The following is a 16,226-nucleotide window of genomic DNA, read 5'->3' as shown; positions in this document are numbered from 1 at the left end:
TTTTCTATTTCTTCTTAGATCAGTTTTCATGAATTTTCTCTCTCAAGGAAATTGTTCATTTGGATGTCAAGCTTATTGGCATAAAATTATTAATATTCCTTTTCTTGACCTGAAGGTCACAGTGGTCTGATGTTCTTTTATTCCTGTTATTGTTAATTTGTATCTTTTTGTCTTGATCAATCTAGTTAGGGTTTTATAAAATTTACTGATTATTTTCCCGTACAAGCAAGTTTAGGATTTGTTAATTTTATTTATCTTTCTAAGTAATTGATTTCAGTTTCATTATCATTTCCTTCCTCTGCATGTTCCTTTTCATTTCTTATGGCAGAAGCTAAGTTACTAATTTGACATCTTCTTCTTTTCTAATAGAGGTACTTAAAAATGTCATTTTTTCTCTATTATTTCAGCTGCACACCATAGATTCTGATTTATTTTACTTTAATATCCTTCAGTTTAGAGGATTTCCTAATTTCTCTTGTGATTTCTACTTTGACAAAATTGTCATTTAGAGTTTTGATGTTTAATTTCTAAATACTTGGTATTTTTACAATCATGTATCTTAGTCCATTTTGGCTGTTGTAACAGAATACTATAGTCTGTGTGGATTATAAACAAAAGAAATCTATTTCTCACAATTCCAGAGCCTGGGAAGTCCAAGGTCAAGACAATAGCAGAATGAGTGTGTGATTCAGGTGTTTCCAGATTCACAAATGGTGTCTTTTCTCAGTGTTCTTACATGGTGGAAGGGGCAAAGGACCTGAATGAAGTCCCTTTTATAAGAACAGTAACCTAATTAATAAGGGATCTGCCCTCATGACTTAATCACCTCTTAAAGGCTCCACCTCCAAACACCATCACATTAGGGATTAGGTTTCAATATATGAACTTAGGGAATGACCAAAACATTCAGTCCACAGGATCACCTTATTGCTACCAATTTCTAATGCGTTTTCATATGGTCTGAAACTACGTCTTGTATGGTTTCAATATTTTCAAATGTATTGTTTGATGGCCTGAGTTATAGTTTCTCTTGGTAAATGTATAATTCACACTTGAGACAATAAAAATTTTTTACTGATGTTCATATGTATTTATATACATAAAGTCTGTGTGGTTAATGTTTTTGTTTTTCTAGTTCTTTGTTGGAATTTTCTATAGTTTTTAAATTTATTGCTAAAGTTTTAACATATCTAATCATGCTCATAGAATTCTCCATTTCTCTCTGTAATTTTATCCATTTCTTTGTGAACTCTGAAGTTAAGCTATTGGGCGGATTTCTGATTGCATGTCTTTTTGTTGGATTGATGCTTTTGTTATTGTGAAATGTCTCTCTCTCTGTTTTTTTAATCTCTGGTAATACATTTCATTTGAAAATCTCTTCTTTACTGGTAGTAATATAACCGGTAGCAATATAATGCTTTCAACCCCCTTAGGCTTACTGTTCACGTGACATTGCTTCTTCCGTCAATTTTCATTTAACTTAGACCTACGTGTGCAGGCGTTAGTCTGTTTTCACACTGCTAATGTTGTAACCAAGCGAGTTGTAAGGAAAGTGCCACACTCTGAGATAGAATCAGGAGTTCTTTGTTGCCAGTGACCAAGAGACAGCTAACGCTCAAAATTCTCTTGGCCCGGAAGAAGGGGCTTGATTCCTTTTTACACTTTGCTTAGAGAAAGGGGGTAATCACCCCCTTGCATTTTGTAAGTCCAGGAATATTCAAGTTGGATTTAGAATTGGAATGCTAGAAGATCCAGTCACAGACGCCATCGATTCTTTGATTTTTGTCTTTTGGATTCCTCGTTTTTCCTGATTATCCACTCACAAGTTGACTCAGCTGGGAACCTGACCATGAATGTAGTGCTTTCTGGCTGGGCTCCGCCCCTCATCGGGAAGACCAGGTGAAAAGGTAAAGAAACAAACAAAAACCTGAATTCTCCCTTGGCAGTGTGGGTCATATCCACTGTCTGGGATTTAAAATGCCTCTTCATGTGCAAGGCGAGGTGGTCTGACCTGGAAAATGCTCGGTGGCGTTTCTGGCACCGGAACGGGCGTTGCCCAGTGTGTTTACCGTAGTGCCTGGTCAGTTCATCTGAGCAGACGAATTTCCATCCACAGCCCTGGCAGTCACCGTGGTAAGGTTTCTCAGCTGTGTGGGTTCGCAGGTGTGCCTTGGGATGGGAACTCTTTGTGTGGGTGGCCGTGCTTTTCTGGGACACGATCGTCTTCCCCTGTTTGGCCTGGGCTCCTCGGCAGGCAGGAACCCGGCAGCTTGAGCTCTTGGTCATGGAGCGGCGGACTTGCGGCTGAGTCTGGTCAGGCAGGAAGGATGGGTAATCGGGCCCTGGGTGGGGATGGAAGCCGGGGAAGTGGCAGGGCAGGGTGACAGTCCCTGCTGCTCAGCAGTTCCTCAGGTCCCAGGGGTTGGGGGCTGCCGCCCCAGGGGGACGTCGTGTGCAGCCCGCCGTGGCCATGGCTGGGAGGGGTCCAGCGCCTGAGTGGGTGCACGAGGAGACTCCTCCTGCTTGATCTTGGGGTACGGGCGCTGCGGGCCGCCGTTGTGGGGGCCGCCACCACCACCACCAGGTGGCTGCTGTCAGGGCCGTCTTCGCTGCCGCTGATGACAACTGGCTGTGTACTCGCTGCCCGGGGGCGCTCAGTGACGCCTTCAGCACGAACTTGCCAGTCACCCCAACAGCTGGCAGCTGCAGCTGCAGCGGTGGAGTGGACCCCGGCTCCAACTGCGGCTGCAGCAGGTCCGCCGCAGAGCCGCCAGAGGGGCTCATGTTGTGCATGTCCTCCAGGTCGAAGGAAGCCGTCGGAGGGGGAGCGGACTTTCTGCCACAGAGGAGGCCTCCGCCCGTGGGGTCCCCACGCCTGGGTCGCCCCGCCGGCATCTGACAGCCGAAGCTGCAGGTGGAGGGTGCGCTGGCAGGGCCGCTGCTCGACGGGAACGACGAGGAAGACGCGGACGCGGACAAGGGCACAGTGGCGGCCACTGACTGCTGATGGACAGCGGACCGGAGAGGACAAGGCCCAGGTCCAGGAGGCCGCCGAGCTCCTCGGTCTCTCTCCGGGGCAGGGGGCCAGGTTGCTACCGCCGCAAGCTGCAGGGGCTCCGGCAGGTCTGTGGCCACGGTCGCCACCACTAGGTCCTGGCGTGGCCAGGAAGCATTGGGGGAAGTCCTTCATGTGGGAGAGCTCCTCCTGCCAGCGGCTAATCGGGTTATTTGGAGCACCTGCTTAACACAGTGTCCTCTCCCTTCCCGCCCGGCCAGACGCCAACGTGGAGAAAGGTGGGAGCAGCGCCTCGCTGACAGCCCTGTCAGACCCCCCAGGTGGCTGCCTCATGAATGTGAGGGCCCAGAAGGTCCTCAGGAGCCCGAAGCATCTGGGGCACCTGAGCCCCAAAGTCAACGAAGAGAAGACTTAGAAACGAAGCCAAAACCCAAACCCCCAAGTTGCCTGACGTCCTTCTTCTTTAGATTAAATATAAATTAGAGTCATCCTTTTTAAAAAGTTTCTTTGTTTACAAAGCTCTTAGAAAAGTAGACAATCTTATAAAAATAGACAATCAGCAAGGCAAGAAAGTAGGCCCGGTGGCCGGGCTGCCCTGTCTTCCACTCACCAGCGTCCTCCACCACTATCATGGTCACCTGGGTTGCTGCCGTGGGCGCAGGGGCTGTGGCCAGGGCAGTGGGCAGGAGGTGCCACTCGGTGAGGCTGCCACGGTGGAGAACTGGTGGGTGCTGCAGGGCACGGAGTCTGGGGAGCTGGAGTCTGGATGCACGGAGTCTGGGTGCGCAGAGGCCACAGGCGCGGGTCATGGGCCTGTGGGTGGGGAGGGGACCGGAGGGGCGGCGAGGTCACTCGGCGGCTCCTGGTGCCTCCGCTGCCTGCCACGGCCTCTGCTCCCCACGCGCCCGCTCCTTCTCTCTGGGAAACTTGGAAAAACTCTTAATATGTGCAGATTCCTTAGGCTTTCTTGATTCTTTCCGGGCCTTAAGGTAGATTTAGAGAATTATAAATTCTTGCAACAGAAAATCTGCATTAAAAAAGTCTTCCCCGGTGATCTTTAGGCAGCTCATCTACAGACAGGTTCTTAGACACCCTGGCAAGTTTCAATGTTGAAAATTGTTTCCTCTTCCCTCAAAGCAATGACAGGGAAGGTGGCCAATGGACGGGGACCGGAAACCGAGGCTGCCCCCGAGGGCGCGTCTAAGGCAGAAGACAAGGACCGCATCCGAAAGCACGTCCCGTCCCGTGGAGCTGCAGCATTTCAGATCAATACTGCAAATACCCCCGAACTGCCAAGGAACACGGCCCAGGAACCCTCTGAGGAGGGATTCTCACTTTTAATTCCTCTGTTCTTCATCTTCTGCTCTGTTGGAACCCAAAACCTTCGAGTGGATCTCTCCCGTTCTGGGAGCGCAGCTGTTCCTGGGACTCGGCTCCAGCTGCCGCCCACTCTGGCCTAACCCGGCTGTGCGGTGGAGGTGGCGGCCCCTTTAAGGCCCCGCTGCGCCTGCGCCTGGGGCTCTCGGAGGCGGGGCCGGAGCGGAGGACCAAGCGGCCGCAGGGGGGCGGTGGGCGGTGGCTGAGACAGCGGCGGTGCCGGAGGGGAGGGGAGGGGAAGGGCGTGGTGGGGCGGGGATGGGAGGGGCGGGGTGGGGCCGGTGGCGGGGGAGGGGAAGGGCAGGGGAGGAGCGGGGAGGGGGCGGTAGCGGGGGAGGGGCTGGGGCGGGGAAGGGCAGGGGAGGGGAGGGATCGGGAGGGCTGGGGAGGGGAGGGCAGGGGAGGGTTGGGGAGGGGAGGGGAGGGTTGGGGAGGGGAGGGGAAGGGAAGGGAGGGGAGGGCTGGGGAGGGGAGGGGAGGGGAGGGGAGGGGAGGGGAGGGCTGGGGAGGGGAGGGGAGGGGAGGGCTGGGAAGGGAAGGGGAGGGGAGGGCTGGGGAGGGGAGGGGAGGGCAGGGTGGCGCCGCCGCTGGGAGCCGCTCAGTGAGTGCGGCGCTTCTGGAAACGCAGGACAGGCGGGCGGGCTGCGGAGGGCGGAGGCGCGGGGCGTGGCGGCCGCCATGCTTGTGGGAAGTGAAGGTTTGCCGGGAAGTCCACCAGCGTTTGTGAGGTGAGGGCGCCGCGCCAGGCCGCGGGCGGGGAGTTCGGGACCCCGGCGCGCAGCTGGGTTGACGCGCGCAGGGGCCTCCGCAGCGTTTGCTGGGCGAGCCGGCCGGGGCGGCCGCCGGGCTGGAGTCCCTGCGCCGGGTTCCTCTCCCCGCGGCCGCCGCAGCCCTCCTCTCGGGGCGCCGGGAGGAATCCCGCTGGCGGGAGCGGGTCTTTGGGGCTTCTCAGATGATCTCACCGGGCGTCCTTTCACGGAAGCGCAGCAAGACTTTTGGAGTGGTGTCCTCGCTTTCCTTTTTTTTTTTTTTTTTTTTGGCTGGTAAAGCTGCTTTCCACAGGAAGTCTTTTCTTGAAGTGCTGTCATTTATTTCTTTGGGGTACAGTGTTGTTCACCCGAAGGAATGACTCCCAGTGCTCGAGGACGTTAAAGTGATCTGCTGGTCGTTTCAAAGCTTTGTTCTGAGCTGATACGCGTTAGTAGCTTTCTTTTGTTGTTAAATTTTATTGGTAAAATTTCACCTGTGAACCAGCAGCTCGGTTTTCTATTCTAAAATGCTAGCTTTAAGATTTCTGAGAACTTTGTGTCAAAGAAGTCTTTGAAAAGTTACAGAAGTCTGTGGAAGAAGTTGACAATTTGAAATGTGCAGGTGGTCGGGGGACAGTGGATCACACGTGTAATCCCAGCGCTTTGGAAGGCCAAGCTGGGCAGACCACTGGAGCCCAGGAGTTCCAGACCGGCCTGGGCAACATGGCAAAACCCCATCTCTACTGAAAATACAAAAATTAGCTGTCTGTGGTGGTGTGTCCGTAGCTACCTGGGAGGCTGAGATGGGAGGATCTATCAGAGCCTGGGAGGCTGAGATTACAGTGAGCAGTGATCTTGCCAGTGCACGCAGGCCTGGATGGCAGAGGGAGAACCTAAAAAAAAAAAAAAAAAAGTACAGGTAATAAATTTATACTAAGTAAAATTCACCACAGATGAAGAAATAGAACATTGCTAGATTGGGGTATATATGTAAGAGTCACATTGTTGGGTTTAGAGGTATCAGATATTGTTGAACATTTTCCCAAAGTGGTTGTAAAACTTATCAGGGAATATTCTGCTTATCCCACATCCTTGCTGATGCTTGTCAGTTCAAAGTTATTTTGCCATTGGAGTAGAGGTGCAGTAATGTATCAGTGTGGTTTCATTTTGCCTTTTCCTGGTATTGAGGTTGAGTATTTTTTAGTACCATTTATATGTCCTCTTTTGTGAAGTGCCTGTTAAATCTCTGTATCCTGTTTTCAGGATATGCTTGTTTTTCTGTTGATTTGTAACACTTTATTCTGGTTATGTGTCCTTTCTAGGATATATACATATTGCATTTCTCTTTTTTCAAACTGTAGCTTGCCTTTTCACTCTTTTAATGGTGTTTATAAATGAATGGAGATTCTCTATTTTTTTTTTTTTCTTTTTTAGACAGGATCTCACTCTGTTGTCCAGGCTGGAGTGCAATGGCACAATTACAGCTCATTGCAATCTCGACCTCCCAAGGCTCTGGTGATCCTCCTGCCTGAGCCCCCAAGTAGCTGGGATCTGCAGGGGAGCACCATTATGCTCAGCTCTTTTTGTATTTTTAGTAGGGATGGGGTTTTAACATGTTACATAGGCTGGTCTGGAATTCCTGGGATCAAGTGATACACCTGCCTTGGCCTCCCAAAGTGTAGGGATTACAGGCATGAGCCAGTGTACCCAGCCTGAGTTTCTTAATTTTAATGAAATTATACTTGATCAATCTTTTCCTTTATGGTGACTGCTTTTTGTGTCCTGTTAATCAATGCCTAACCTAAGAATATGAACACATTTTTTTCTGTGTTAACCTCATAGCAATTTTATTTTAGTTTATGCTTTTTTTTTTTTTTTTTTTTTTCAGACAGACTTTCACTCTATTTCCCAGGCTAGAGTGTGGTGGCATAATCTCAGCTCACTGCAACTTTCATCTCCTGGATCAAGGGATCCTCCCACCTTAGCCTCTTGAGTACCTGAGACCATAGGCATGTGCTACCATGCCTGGCTAATTTTTTTTTTTTTTTTTTTTTTTTTTTTGTAGAGATGGGAATTGAACATTTTCCCAGGTTAGTCTCAAACTCTTGGGCTCAAGTAGTCTGCCCACTTCAGCCTCCCACAGTGCTGGGATTACAGGTGTGAGCCACCCCACCCAGCCATGATTCACTTTTTACTCTACTAAAAAATAGCCATCTCTACTAAAAATACATGGATGTGACTGTTTAATGTAGCACCATATATTGACCGGAACATCCTTGTCCTTCTGGACTGTGTGGCACTTTTTTTCATAAATCAGGTGGCTGTATGATCATCTGATTTATGAAATCAGTGTGGGTCTGTTTCTGGACCAACCTGAGCAACATAGTGAGATCCCATCGCTACAAAAAATCATAAATAAAGATGTAAAATGTTTTTAAGTGGGTAGAGAAGATGGAGTCATAGGTGATAATTTATAAATGATTGTCAGTTTTTGGCTACATACAGGTGTTGGTAAGTCAGATCTGTTGGGAGTTTAGGCAACATGTATTAAGAGAATTATGTGTTCAGAATGATTGCTAGATGTTCACTGACTTCAATTAGATATTATTTGAGACTCACAGAGCTACAGGTTTTATTATTTTATTTATTTATTTGTCTTTTAAAAAATTTTACCATCTTCCTGTCAAGGCAGTAACTCTATACTTAATTGTTCTTAAGTATACCTAATTACCAGGAAAATTTTATGGATCATATCTAATTGTTAAGCCATTAAAGGACTGACGTGATGTAATATAGACAATAGTATTCTACATAATAGTTTCAGGACTACATCAATGAAATTGTTTCTTCTTCTTCTTCTTCTTCTTCCCCTTCCCCTTCCCCTTCCCCTTCCACTTCCCCTTCCTCTTTTCTTCTTTCTTCCTTCTTTTTTCTCCTGCATATAGTTTGAACATATCTTCTTCTCTTTGCTTTCTTGAGACAAGGTTTCGCTCTGTCACCCATGCTGGAGTGCAGTGGTGCAGTGGTATGATCATGGCTCATTGCCGTTTTGACCTCTCAGGCTCTAGCAGTCCTCCTACCTCAGCCTTCTTAGTAGCTGCTGGCATGCACCACCATGCCAGGCTCAGTTTTTATTTTTTGTATACAGGGTCTTCCTATGGTGCCCAGACTGTTTTCAAACTCCTGGGCTCAAATGATCCTCCCACCTTGGCATCCCAAAGTGTTGGTATTACAGGTGTGAGCCATCACTCCTGGCCATTTTAGTTTTAATAATTTTATATTTTTCTAATTTAAAATATTTATTATTTATGAATGTAATATTGTTATGATTATTTTGTAAGTGTTTAATCTCATTTTCAAAATAAGCTTGTGGAAATTAGAGATCTTGTTTCTTATTTACTACTGTATTCTCAGTGCCTGACCTTGCCTGGTATGAAACAGATATTCAATAAATAGTTGTTAAATGAATGAATGAACCACATTCAACAATTCTCTAAGTATCACAGCTTTCACTGTCTAACAAATAAAATAGCTTGTATAGAATAGAGTCACAGTTAACCTGCCATAAAAGGAAATGTCAATGAAAATAGACCTTTGTATGTGTAGCTGCTAAGATTTTGGGGCTTTTGTTACTGCAACATAAACTAGCAAAGCTCAGTGAGACTGCAGATAGAATATACATATATAAATAGACCAGATAGACCAGTGGATGAGATTCCAAAGATAGTTCAATCATCATTAGCTAACCACACCCACACTCTCTTAATTTCCTAACGGAAAGAATGGAATTCCTGTTCACTAAGATCTGCCCCAAATATTACTTATTTTGTGAAAACTTCTCTGGCTACTCAGGAATCTCCCTGCTTCAGCCTCCCGAGTAGCTGAGATTGCACGTGTGCACCACCATGCTTGGCTAACTTTTTATTTTCAGAGACAGGGTCTTACTATGTTGCCCAGGCTGGTCAGGACTGTTGATTGCATATGACAAAAACCCAGCCAATTCTAGTTCCTCACCGCCTTTCAATCTGCTCCTTTCTCAGTCTTCCCAGTCTCAACAAATGGCAGTTCCATCCTTCAAGTTCCCCAAGCCCCAAATCTTAATGTTAACCTTGCTTTCTCTCTTTTATGTCATAGCTCGTATGAAGGCCAATCATGTTCAGACCCAGGCGGAGGTTCCTGCTGACCCAGGCTCTCACCAGCACATTGTCCTTTACTGTCCTCCTGAGGGTGTCTGGAGCTTCACTGCTGTGTGCTCTCGGCCTCCATGCTGGGGCACCACTGACTCCTGCTGTCCAGGGCTTCCAGTGGACTCTCCGAGGCACTGATGTAGAATCTTCCCCATTCGGTTCATCAAGAGCAGCCTCATGCGGTGTGGGCTGACATGAAGAGCTGCCAGATCTAACAGGTAAAAATCACGAGGCACTGCCAGCTGGATGGGGTCAGAGAGTCCTCTCTCCATTACGATTCAGATGAGAAGGGAAGATTCCATAGGCCCTAAACATTGCAGCATGGCCCGCATGTGCCACCCACGAGCTGCAGTGCGTGGTCAGGTGGAAGTTATTTGACTTCAGGAGAGGACAGTGTTCTCTTCAGGCCTTTTCCTCAGTGGCTGGATCTGCGTCCCTCTCCTCTCTCTTCCCCTCTCATCCCCCAGTCTCCATCCCCATCTCTCTCTGTTTCCACCTTGCTGTTCCCTTTCACCTGCTTTCACCTCTTCAACTTTCGTGATTCCCCCCTCCCTGTCCACCACATTTCCCAGGCTAAGGCTCCTGAACTGTCCTGTGTGGGGAGATGTGTCTGGATTTAGGTGGTGCCCTCTAGATGTGTCCAGGATGGGGAAACAGGGCTCAGCTGCCAGTATAATGGTTTCAGAGAGTGGCCACTTTTGAAGGCCTTTCACATTTCCCATTCTAGAATTGTGTAGGACTTAAAATTGATGGGCCACAGTAGAATTCTTGGTTCCTCATGAACTTGTGGTGGTCACCTTCTTTCACTGAGCATTCACATGGTGGCTATTAGGTGCCAGGCCCTGCTCTGGGCTAGGGGCACCATAATGAGTCAATGTCAGATCACTACCCCATGGAACCCACCACTGCAGGCATTGAGAGGAGAAAGAAAGGGGCGTGGCCTGTTTGTGTTCTTTTCACGTGGTCACCTGCCAGTTCCTGGGGGAGTGGGAGCCAGTGCAAGGAGAGAAGCCCAGTGAGAAAGGCAAAGGGATGATGTCAGACCCAGGAGCTGAGGCTCACATTCCCCTGCAGCTGGGCAGCTTCTGGAGTGGACAAGGAGCAGCAGGGAACATTGTGGCCTGGTGTTCTGGGGTTCACTGTCTCATCTCATTCCTGTGGGTGCCAGAACTTGTCCAAAGGGAAGACTCAGTGTCTCTAACAACAGCAAGGCGGAGACAGAAAGTGTTTCAGAGAAGCAAGAATGATTGTCTGCCATGGAAACAGTATATGGATTTATAGTAGTGTGTCTCTCTAATAACTAGTTAGCGTGTTCCTGTTAATTGAACATATCGGTGGTGTAAGTTTCCTTGGATCTCCTCATCTTCATGTAAGTTTATCTGTTCCCCTATCCCTCCCTTCTTTCCTTCTTTTCCTTCCTTCCTGGGTTTTCTGATCAGGGTCATGTGAGGCTAAAATCCAGAAATGGGCTAGCTATGCTTTTTCTCTAGAGCTCAAGCTTTTATTCCAAGTTCACTGCAGATATTGGAAAATGTTTCTATTCTTGTTTGTGGGGGACTGAGGGCCCTTTTTCTGTGCTGGCTGTCAGCCAGGAGATACTTTGACTTCAGATGCCACCTGCTTTCCTCTTTACCTGTCTTTTCTATCTTTCAACCAATCACAACTCATGGAGTCCTTCTCAAGCTCCTTCCTTCTCTGACTTCATCTTCTCCAACCAGCCACAGAAAGCTCTGTCATGTATGGAGTGATGTGATTCAATCCACTTCATGCAGGTAACCTCATCATCTTCAGGTCATGTAACTGTCACATAAAAACATAATCACAGGAGTGGTGTCTCATCACCTTAACAGGCTTCAGAGACAAGGGTATGGCATGTTTGGGGACCATGTCAGAAATTCCATCTACCACAGTTGGACACTCACATTCCCCCATCTGCAAAATACATTCATCCTCTCCTCTAAAGTTTCCAAATTTCATGTCATTAAAGCATTAGTTCAACATGAAAAATGTCACATAGGCCACATCAGATCCAAAGTTTAAAATCTTATCTAAAACATCCACACCAGGTGTCAATGAGGCTTCTGAGGGTGTCCATTAAGTACAGATTATTGACATAATTGCCTTACCTCTGTCTACCTGTGAAACTGAACAAACTGCTTATCTGCTCCTAATGTGGAATGGCGGGACAGGCACAGAATAACAATTACAGTGATTCTAGTTCAAAAAGAAGGAACATGGAAGGGAGAAAAAAGTCACCAATCCAAAATAGTTTGGAAATGGAGCTGGGCAAAATCCAGCAGGAGGTACTTAAGTAGGATCCACAGCCTGAGACTGACCCTCCATCCTGTGGGACTTTGCTTCTGGGATCTTTGCTCTGCATTTCTTGAAACCATTATTGTCTATCTTATTTCCCCCTACTCCTTTGGTTCTTCCCCTTTCTCCTCATGGCAGCATCCTCTGCTTAATCCTTGGTCCATCGCCCCCAGCAGAATTGGTCAGATAGTGCCCGTGTCACGGTCCTGACTGTCTCCACGAGGGGCTGTCCTTGTGAGCCCGTGCTCCTCTGAGATCATCTTCACTGTCCTAACCTCGCTCAGTCATGATTGCTTTCAGCTGCCCTGGCTGGCTTAGGAGAAAACCTAAGACTATGGAGTCCCAGAGCCATTCTCTGCCCTCTCTATCTCCAGGAGAGGAAGAAAATACCAGGGATCTTCATGGAGAAATGACCCACATGAGGGCCTGGACTCTCCAGCAGTTACAGCAGAGGAAACTCCCTGAGGAAGCATGGAGTAGCTGAACGCCCAGACTGGGAAAGCAGGGTTGTGTTAACCACTGTTTAATCCTCACATGCTCCCTGCCCCAAACTGCTAGCCAGTGAATGACAACGGACTGGGAGTAAGTAATAGGCCTACAGAACCATGATAAAGAATTGTCCAAGGAAAGACCCTTTTACTCTGTTTGCAAGGTGAAATTGCTGTATTTGATCTAAAGTTTTCTGAAAGGCAGCAGCGAGTTTCTGGAGGATGAGTTACCTGCTTTGCACAGGGAGGGTGAGGCCAAGGCTTTCGTGGTATATCTGCTGCCACTGGGTGATGAGGGAACCTGGGAGAGTCTTAGTCTTTCTGGACTTGAGTTTTCTCATCAGTAAAGTAGGTGCTAATTGTACCTCTCTGAGGTCCCTTCCTGCTTAGTTTTCTCTGAGACCTTGAGGGACTGAGATGGTCTTTAACACTGCCTGGACCTCTAACCTGCCTCTGACCTCTCTGGGTCTGACTCCTGACTCTGGCCCCTGTGTTTCTCCTTCAGAGCCTGAGCTGAGTTCACACCTGGGAAGCTGAGAACTGAGGGAACAGATGGAAGAAAGTCAGCAGGTTTTGGAAAAGAGAAGAACCTGTAAAGGACAAGTCAGCGCTAGAACAGGTGAGAAACAAAGCAGGGGAGAATAAGGACAAACTGGGCCAGAAGCCTCAGGGGAATGGGCAATGGGCCTGTGATCATTCAGCCACCTGCATCCTCCCAAGCCTAAACCTGGAAGAAGTCAAAACCCTGAATAGACCAATAACATGGTCTGAAGTCGAGGCAGCAATAAAGAGACTACCACCCAAAAAAAGCCCAGGTCCAGATAGGTTCACAGCTGAATTCTACCAGACATACAAAGAGGAGCTGATACCATTCCTTCTGAAACTATTCCAGACAATCCAAAAAGAGGGAATCCTTCCCAAATCATTTTACGAGACAAAAATCATCCTGGCAGAGACGCAACAAGAAAAGAAAATTTCAGGCCAATATCCATGATGAACATAGATGCAAAAATCTTCAATAAAATACTGGCAAACCGATTGCAACAGCATATCAAAAAAGCTCATCCACCATGATCAAGTAGGATTCATCCCGGGGATGCAAGGCTGGTTCAACATACGCAAGTCCATAAACGTAATTCACCACATAAACAGAACAAAAGACAAAAACCACATGATTATCTCGATTGATGCAGAGAAGGCTTTTGACAAAATTCAACAACCCTTTATGCTAAAAACCCTCAATAAACTAGGTATTGACAGAATGTATCTCAAAACAATAAAAGCTATTTACGACAAACCAACAGCCAGTATCATACTGAATGGGAAAAAACTGGAAGCATTCCCTTTGAAATCTGGCACTAGACAAGGATGCCCTCTCTCACCACTCCTATTCAATATAGTACTGGAAGTTCTAGCCAGAGCAATCAGGCAAGAAAAAGAAATAAAGGGTATCCAAATTGGAAAGGAGGAAATCAAATTGTCTCTATTTGCAGATGACATGATTGTATATCTGGAAGACCCCATCATCTCAGCCCAAAATCTCCTGAAACTGATAAACAACTTCAGCAAAGTCTCAGGATACAAAATCAACGTGCAAAAATCACAAGCATTCCTATACACCAGTAACAGACTTCAAGAGAGCCAAATCAAGAACGAACTGCCATTCACAATTGCTACAAAGAGAATAAAATACCTAGGAATACAACTAACAAGGAACGTAAAGGACCTCTTCAAGGAGAACTACAAGCCATTGCTCAACGAAATAAGAGAGGATACAAGAAGATGGAGAAACATTCCATGTTCATGGTTAGGAAGAATCAACATCGTGAAAATGGCCATACTGCCCAAAGTAATTTACAGATTCAACGTTATTCCCACCAAGCTACCAATGACCTTCTTCACAGAACTGGAAAAAAACACCTTAAACTTCATATGGAACCAAAAGAGAGCCCGCATAGCCAAGTCAATTCTAAGAAAAAAGAACAAAGCAGGAGGCACCACACTACCGGACTTCAAACTATACTACAACGTTACAGTAATCAAAACAGCATGGTACTGGTACAAAAACAGAGATATAGACCAATGGAACAGAACAGAGGCCTCAGAGGAAATACAACATACCCACAACCATCTGATCTTCGACAAACCTGACAAAAACAAGCAATGGGGAAAGGACTCCCTGTTTAATAAATGGTGTTGGGAAAACTGGCTAGCCATGTGCAGAAAGCAGAAACAGGACCCCTTCCTGACACCTTACACAAACATTAACTCCAGATGGATTAAAGACTTAAACATCAGACCTAACACCATAAAAACCCTAGAAGAATATCTAGGCAAAACCATTCAGGACATAGGTGTAGGCAAGGACTTCATGACCAAAACGCCAAAAGCAATGGCAACAAAAGCCAAAATAGACAAATGGGACCTAATCAAACTCCACAGCTTCTGCACGGCAGAAGAAACAGTCAGTAGAGTGAATCGGCAACCAACAGCATGGGAAAAAGTTTTTGCAGTCTACCCCTCTGACAAGGGGCTGATATCCAGAATTTACAAAGAACTAAAGCAGATCTACAAGAAAAAAACAAACAAGCCCATTCAAAAATGGGCAAAGGATATGAACAGATACTTTACAAAAGAAGACATACAGGAGGCCAACAAACATAAGAAAAAATGCTCATCATCACTGGTCATCAGAGAAATGCAAATCAAAACCACATTGAGATACCATCTCACACCAGTTAGAATGGCGATCATTAAAAAATCTGGAAACAACAGATGCTGGAGAGGATGTGGAGAAATAGGAACACTTTTACACTGTTGGTGGGAATGTAAATTAATTCAACCACTGTGGAAGACAGTGTGGTGATTCCTCAAGGACCTAAAAATAGAAATCCCATTTGACCCAGCAATCCCATTACTGGGTATATATCCAAAGGATTATAAATCATTCTACTACAAGGACACGTGCACACGAATGTTCATTGCAGCACTGTTTACAATAGCAAAGACCTGGAACCAACCCAAATGCCCAATGATGTTAGACTGGATAGGGAAAATGTGGTACATATACACCATGGAATATTACGCAGCCATCAAAAACGATGAGTTCACGTCCTTTGTAGGGACATGGATGAACCAGGAAACCATTATTCTCAGCAAAGTGATACAAGAGCAGAAAATCAAACACCATATATTCTCACTCACAGGCGGGTGATGAACAATGAGAACACATGGACACAGGGAGGGTAGCACTACACACTGGGGTCCGTTGGGGGGAAATGGGGGAGGGATGGGGGGTGGGGAGGTGGGAGGTGGGAAGATACAAAAGGAATACTCCCTTTTTTTAAATTGCATTTTAGGTTTTGGGGTACATGTGAAGAACATGCAAGATTGTTGCATAGGTACAACATGGCAGTGTGATTTGCTGCCTTCCTCCCCTTCACCTGTATCTGGCATTTCTCCCCATGCTATCTCTCCCCAACTACCCACCCCCTGCTGTCCCTCCCCTGTTTCTCCCCGACAGACCCCAGTGCGTAGTGCTCCCCTCCCTGTGTCCATGTGTTCTCACTGTTCAACACCAGCCTATGCGTGAGAACATGTGGTGTTTTTAACGACCCACAAAGAGACTTAGACTCTCAAACACTAATAGTGGGAGACTAACATTCCACTGTCACTATTTGACAGATCAACAAGACAGAAAATCAACAAGGATATCTGGGACTTGAACGCAGATCTGGACCAAGTGGACCTAACAGACATCTACAGAAATCTCCACCCCAAATCCACAGAATATATATTCCTCTCAGCACTGCATGATACCTAGTCTAAAACTGACCACATAATTGGAAGTAAGTTGCTCCTCAGCAAATGCAAAAGAACGAAAATCCTAACAATCTCTCAGAACACTGTGAAATCAAATTAGAACTCAGGATTAAGAAAGTCACTCAAAACCACACAAGTACATGGAACCGGCACAATTTGCTCCAGAACAGCAACAGGATAAACAATGAAATGAAGGCGGAAATAAAGATGTTCTTCGAAACCAATGAGAACGAAGACACGACATACCAAAATTTCTGAGACACATTTAAAGCAG

At 46.6% G+C, this 16,226-nt stretch overlaps 1 long non-coding RNA gene and 1 pseudogene across 2 annotated transcripts in view; one reads left to right on the top strand and one right to left on the bottom strand.

Annotated features, from left to right (window-relative positions):
• The window catches only part of LOC141581980 (uncharacterized), a 1,111,619-nt gene extending 1,098,665 nt beyond the window's left edge, over positions 1-12,954 (top strand). Inside the window, exons 19-20 of one of the 2 annotated variants that reach the window (XR_012514811.1) lie at positions 9,277-9,547; positions 12,636-12,954. This is a non-coding gene — a long non-coding RNA (uncharacterized LOC141581980). The remainder of the gene's footprint in view (positions 1-9,276; positions 9,548-12,635) is intronic. The other variant, XR_012514812.1, reaches the window with a different exon arrangement.
• LOC141582041 (Krueppel-like factor 4 pseudogene) lies at positions 1,092-4,152 on the bottom strand (annotated as a pseudogene).
• Positions 12,955-16,226: the final 3,272 nt, after the last annotated feature.

This window comes from Saimiri boliviensis, chromosome 18, assembly GCF_048565385.1.
Source record: "Saimiri boliviensis isolate mSaiBol1 chromosome 18, mSaiBol1.pri, whole genome shotgun sequence".
NCBI classification, from domain to species: domain Eukaryota; kingdom Metazoa; phylum Chordata; class Mammalia; order Primates; family Cebidae; genus Saimiri; species Saimiri boliviensis.
The sequence above is the reverse complement of the archived record's forward strand: the minus strand, read 5'-3'. Positions and strand labels throughout refer to the sequence as shown.